The 6000-nt window shown below is 40.7% G+C and overlaps 1 long non-coding RNA gene across 4 annotated transcripts; it reads left to right on the top strand.

Annotated features, from left to right (window-relative positions):
• Positions 1 to 2697: 2697 nt before the first annotated feature.
• LOC130745742 (uncharacterized) lies at positions 2698 to 5569 on the top strand. 4 transcript variants are annotated; one of them, XR_009021856.1, is made up of 4 exons: positions 2698 to 3575; positions 3658 to 4475; positions 4549 to 4699; positions 5169 to 5569. It is a non-coding gene; the product is annotated as an uncharacterized LOC130745742 (long non-coding RNA). The 4 variants fall into 4 exon arrangements; XR_009021857.1 differs by having other exon boundaries at positions 2699 to 3575; positions 4572 to 4699; XR_009021854.1 differs by having other exon boundaries at positions 2699 to 3575; positions 4545 to 4699.
• The last annotated feature ends 431 nt before the right edge of the window (positions 5570 to 6000 follow it).

Here is a 6000-nt window from a genome sequence, read left to right as displayed (position 1 = left end):
GAACAAGACTTATCCTGATGTGAATAGTTTATCTTGCTCATTCTGAATTCAAGTCACTGCTTGATTCTGAGCTTAGCTCCCCCTGAATCTAATACTTGATGAAAACATTAGTAAAGTCTAGATTCTGAGCTAAATGATATAAGAGTTCAGAGTGAGAAACTTATGACATAGATGAAAATAGAGTAATCAGAGCGCATAAGTAATCAGAGTCACGGACAAGGTATCAGAGTCTTGGGTATCAGAGTCAAATTAGAATCACTTCAGAAGACTCTCCTGAATCCCCGGAGAACTTAGTGAATTTGGGGACCTTCCAGCCTCGAGGAAGCTCTGATTCGAGAACTTCCTCTGTAAAGGCCGACACAAAATGGGGTTTATTCGCGAAACCCACGTTGAAGCCATGTTGGTTCAACAACTGTTCCACTACAGCAGCAACATTTTGTTGCCCCCAGCGTTCTGGTGTCGAATTCTTTCTAACACACCATCAGCGTGTTCTTCCCTGTTTACCATGTACACATTTTGCAATGGTGGTTGCATTGCCTCGTTTCCTCCAAACAAAGGGTTTACCCCCATATCTTGGCGTTGTGGCGCTTGATAGCGCACAGGGGCAGGGACATGGTTAGGCAATGGGATTTGGTTAATCCCTGGTGCTGGTTGCATTTCGACTGGTGCCCCCAGGGCTGTAGCCAAACGATCCATTTGACGTGCCAAATGCTGATTATTGGCATTACTATTTTGGAGCACAGGGTTAATTAGTTCACCTATCTGTCGAGATAGCATGTTAACCATTTCATGGTTACTATCATCTACTTGCTGCCTAATGGCTTGAAGTGAACCAGTGTTCATACCTGTAGACAAATAAATCTGTGAACTGGACCCAGGGATAGGGCCAGGAGGGCTGACTTGACTCCCTAAGTTCAACATTGTTCCATTTGCCCCAAGGGGGGGGTATGCTAAATGGAGGAACATTCTCAGGGAATGTCGAATATGTGCCCTGTATGCCTTGCATTACAGACATAGGCATACCATAAGGCATGTCTCCTCTCGTAATAGTTGGGACAATTTGTGCCTGCACTGATGTAGATACAGGCATTTCTGCAACTGCAGAGATTGCCACGTTCTGGGTTGGCATAGTGGTGCCAGGTCCCATCCCAGTAGACACTTCTTTATTATTATTACTGCTACTTCCCCCGGGGCTACCCTGATTGCCCACGTTAGACCCTTGGGGGGAAGTTCTCCCTCGATTGCTTGCCATACTCACAGTTTTACCACTTCTTAGGTGCATATAACACGTAAATCACAAGCAAAGCAAGTAACAAATACCAGGTAACATGCAATACAATAAACACACAAAACGCTTCTGTAAAACTTAGTTTTCACAAAAACGGTCCCACTGGACGTGCCAATTTGTTTACACTGATTTTTGGTAAACAAATATTCTCTTAGTTCGACTAAAGGAAGTTTAGATTTCAGGGTCCTTTTGAGAAAACGCTTTGCCAAAGTGTTGTGTGTGAATGAGTGTGTTTTCGACAACAACGAGCAACTCAGGTGAAACCAGATTTCATTAAACGTGAGTCAGGTACAAAGAAGTCAAGTAAATTAAAATAACATGAAAACTACGTGAAACGTAGAATTCGACAAACAAACTACACAAAGGGACTGGAAATTGACAAGCTAAAGTGCAAGAAAACTAAAATGCTGGTTCTGCAACGTACTCCTCCATCATCACGTCTTGCTCCTTGAGTCTCATTGATGCGGACATTAGAGCTTTCTGGTGAATTTTTCAGAGTTTGAGTTGAGAACCCTCTTTCTGAATTGGATTATCCTATTTATAGAGCTTCATGCTCTGTGTGTCCTTGACGGTTTTCCTCCTCAATGGATAGGTTAGTGGGTCTGGTTTCTCCCACGATCTAATGCTTGCTCCGGAAGTTCCACGCATGGTGGTGGAGATCGTGTGCTTCAACTGCTTCAACCGTTTCCTGGCCACGTTTTCGACTAACGTGGTGAGAATCTGACTTGGTCAATGCGGCACGTGTTACATGTGCCTGTACTTAGAAGTAATTGCTAGTGTCGAATTCGGCTGCCTCCTTAACTTGGTGTCTTTTCCTTTTTCTTTCTTTAATCCAAATTCGACTACTTTGGGTGTTTTGGGCCGGATGTGCTTTTTTCTGGCCAACACATAGCTATATGTATGATATACTTACGGGAGTTGGGTTTGGCACCCCACCTATGGGGCTTGGCACCCCACTTTATCAAATACGGAATTTAAAATTCCGTATTCTCCCTATTGAATACGGAACTTAAAATTCCGTACTGTATTTAAGCATGCGTGTCACATTTTCAACCACTCATTATATACTAAAACAGATACGGAATTTTATTTTCCGTATTGATACGGAACTTTAAATTCCGTATTTAATAAAGTGGGGTGCAAAGCCTAAGGGGTGGGGCACCAAACTCAATTCCCTATACTTACAGATAGCTATATCTTTTAGTGACGAAACTTAAACCATGGGTATAGAAAACATATACTAACAAATATCTTAATTTGTCACAATATTTTTTAGTGACGGGTTACAAATTTGTAGGTATACATTACATATACCTACAAATGCATACTTTGTTGGTATATTATTTAGTGAGAGAAATGAAATTCGTAGGTATAAACCTCATATACCAACAAAAACATATAAACTGTGGTTATATGTATCACAAAGTAACATAAAAATTTGAAAATTCACAAAAAAAGTAACCGGGATCTAGTAAATTGGATGCGCGCTTCTTTGTTTCTGGATAATTCCTTTCTCTAGGTTTTGCTCTCCCAACCTAACAGATACAAGCTTCAATTCCTTTTTTTTTTCTTCCAATTTTTCCTTTCATTATGACCTATACCTGTTGCGCCTGTCGTTCACCCCCGCTCGCGCCTGCCGTTCACCACCACTCACGTTCACCCCCAGCTCGTGGCTGTCGTTCACCACTGCTCGCACCTGCCGTTCTTATTCGGCGATTCGTCTTCAGCCTCTCGCCGCTGTCGTTCACCACCGCTCGTACTTCTCGAGCTCGCTGCTGTCGTTCACCACCGTTCGTCTTCAGCCGCTTGCGCCTGCCGTTCACATCCCTCACGCTCCCTTCCGACCCTAAAGGTAAAAACCCTCACTGTTCTGGGAAGCCCCAAGGACGAACGACTAGGATAGCCCCTGTGCTCGAATCGGCCGACTGAGGCTCCGGCGTAGCACAGGACGCTCGCCGACAGGGACGAGTGCCCGACTAGGACGTCCTGAGACAACCAGGAGGTCCGATCACATACCAGACGACCGCTACTTCGGACGACGCCCTCCCCGGGACAAGGCTCCGGGACCCCACCACCTAGGAGTTGACCTAGGCCCACCACCCTACGGAACTAGGGTGGTTGGGTGTGGATCTCAAGAAATCATAGACCGTTAGATCACAGCTTGCAGCAGGGGAAGCAGAGGATCCAACGGTCCTGATCCTATCAGTACGGACCATGCATGACGTTGCATGGCTCCAACCCTAATATCCCTACGTGTATATAAAGGAGGCTCCTTCCCTACACCAAGGTAACATATTCTCTTCACTTCACGTCTTCACCCCATACTTTCGTGATTCCCATACTTACTTTGGCATCGGAGTCCCTTGCAGGAGCCCCTCCCGGGATCATCCAACTCGTCGGCTTACCACCTCTCCACCCCTCTCCGTCACTCTCGCTCTCCGAGTGGCTTGGTCACTCCGATCACTCACCCTATGAATTTAATTTTTCTTGATTATTAAACCCGCAATCTGCCATTAATGTTGATGGTGAATCTTAAAAAATTGCAATGGATTTCTCTCTTTTTGTTTCTTATCTTGTCTGGTTGTTTTTGTTTCTGGTTAATTGTTGGTTTAGTTGACAAGGATTTAGGGGAGAACTGTGCTGGTGTGATTCGAACCAGTGATGAATTGGATTACCAACCTTTAGTCCGTTATGATTCTTCTGATAGTGAATAAGTCTGTGAAATAGATTGTCTTTGAATCTTTGGGAGTTTGTTTTATCCATTAGTAGTCCTTGTTTCAGGAACAAGTTAAGGTATATTTTAATTTTTAATTTCAAGTGATTTCCCTTCTTTTCTTCAACAATTTATAAATCTATATAGTATTTTACATGTTGTGAGGTTGTTTTGTAGCTTGTTGGGAGAACTTTTATTGTGTTGAGTGGCTTCTTTATAGTTTATATACCTTTTAGTTTGTTAGTTAGAACCCCCTCCCTGTGTGTGGAATTGTGAATTGTTTGAACCTTGTATGTGTGGAATAGGAACATGAATGCAGGCACAACAGGTTTTGGAGAATCGCTGCTATCAACCAAGCAGGAGGGGAAAGATAGAATAACAATGGAAGAAGATAGAATAACAATGGAAGATATGGACCTTGCTGTCCGTGCCAATCTTAGGGGATGAAAAAATTTGTACCTTGATGACCTCCAGGTGAATACTGTTCTTTCTACTTCCTTAGTTAAATTGTATTTTTGCTTACAGTGAATCATATGATTGTAGCTAGTCTTCTAATTATTCTACTGTCAGAAGGCTCCCAATGGAATGGACAAAGTTGTCGTTCCGCTTGTGGAATCAGGAAATGTAAAGGTTTGAGGATGATGGATTGCTGCTCCACATAGCCAGCAAATGATGCAAGAAATCATTATGTTAGTGAGGTATAAATAACCTTTGTGGGATCTTTTATGTTTGTTCAGTTTATGTTGATGAAGGCTTTCTTTCATTTTTCACTCTTTTATGTGTGCTCATTTGGCTATTTTATTAGAAATTGTTGTGTTGTTCGTGAGTCTAATGGATGACATGTTAATTTTTGTTGGCAGTGACTTTGAATTGGGTTTAAGAAATGTTTGTCTACATGCATATTATATCTTTTCTTTAAATTTTTTTTGGTAGTAGATGCTCATTTGATGATAATGTTCTAAGCTCTTTCAATATTATTTTTGTCCCTTTTCAACTCCAATTCATTTTGTTGTGATGGTTGTTTGTCACATGTTACTTTTCTGGTCTTAAGCGTGCTCAGAAAGCTTATCCTTCAAGAAGAGCTCTCCATAATTTATTTTTCAGATAATACTTACTGATAGTTTGATTTAATGGTATAATTTAGCTAACTGTTTATTTTTGTTCAAGCCTTTCTACTATATCCCAGTTCATAGATAAGCATAGGAGTGTTCTTAGCAAATTTCAAGAAGGAGATCAAGGTTTACTATAGCTGAAGAATCAAAGCAATGGTCGTGTTATTATCAATGCATCAATTGCAAGTTGGTTACCTTTACCAAGATGAGGTTATATGGTGTAAGTATAATAGTTTATGCATTAAGTTTTATCCTTCTCTGTTTTCTTTATCATTCTCTGTTCAATTGCCTTTGGTACAGCTTGGCTTAGGAATTTCCAAAGGCCAATGGAATTGTATTCAGATTGAAATCGTCTACAAGTGTTTTTTTTTTAATTAGTTTCCAACTTATTTGTTAGAATCAAGTTGTTATTCATGCTATAGGGAAAAAAAGCAAAAGACCCTATCTTTTGAGTAACTTTATGTAAACTTTGTTATCTTGTTTTCTTTAGTAAAGTAGTATTAAGTGTTATCTGATGTTAAGTTATTTTTATGTTTGACTTGTTTACTTTATTTTGATGTTGTTGATTACCAAAATTGATTGTTGTTTCTGAAAACTTTTGCAATTGCAGCTGTTCTAACCGCTGCTAAAGAACATATTTCTTTTTGTAGTACTAATACCTATACCGACGGAAGCTAAGTCGTAGGTATATCTCAAATATTTTGCTTACGGATTTATAACTGTCACTATAGGATCTACCGACGGAAATGTATCCGTGGGTATAGCGACTTAAAAACCACGAAATGAAATGTCTGTCGGTAAAGGTTTTTGGGTTATACCCACGGTTTTAAACATTTTACCGACGGTTTTCTGCCATTGGTATATGACAAGTTTCTTGTAGTACTCTT

The sequence above is a fragment of the Lotus japonicus genome, chromosome 3 (assembly GCF_012489685.1).
Source record: "Lotus japonicus ecotype B-129 chromosome 3, LjGifu_v1.2".
Classification (NCBI taxonomy): domain Eukaryota; kingdom Viridiplantae; phylum Streptophyta; class Magnoliopsida; order Fabales; family Fabaceae; genus Lotus; species Lotus japonicus.
The sequence above is the reverse complement of the archived record's forward strand: the minus strand, read 5'-3'. Positions and strand labels throughout refer to the sequence as shown.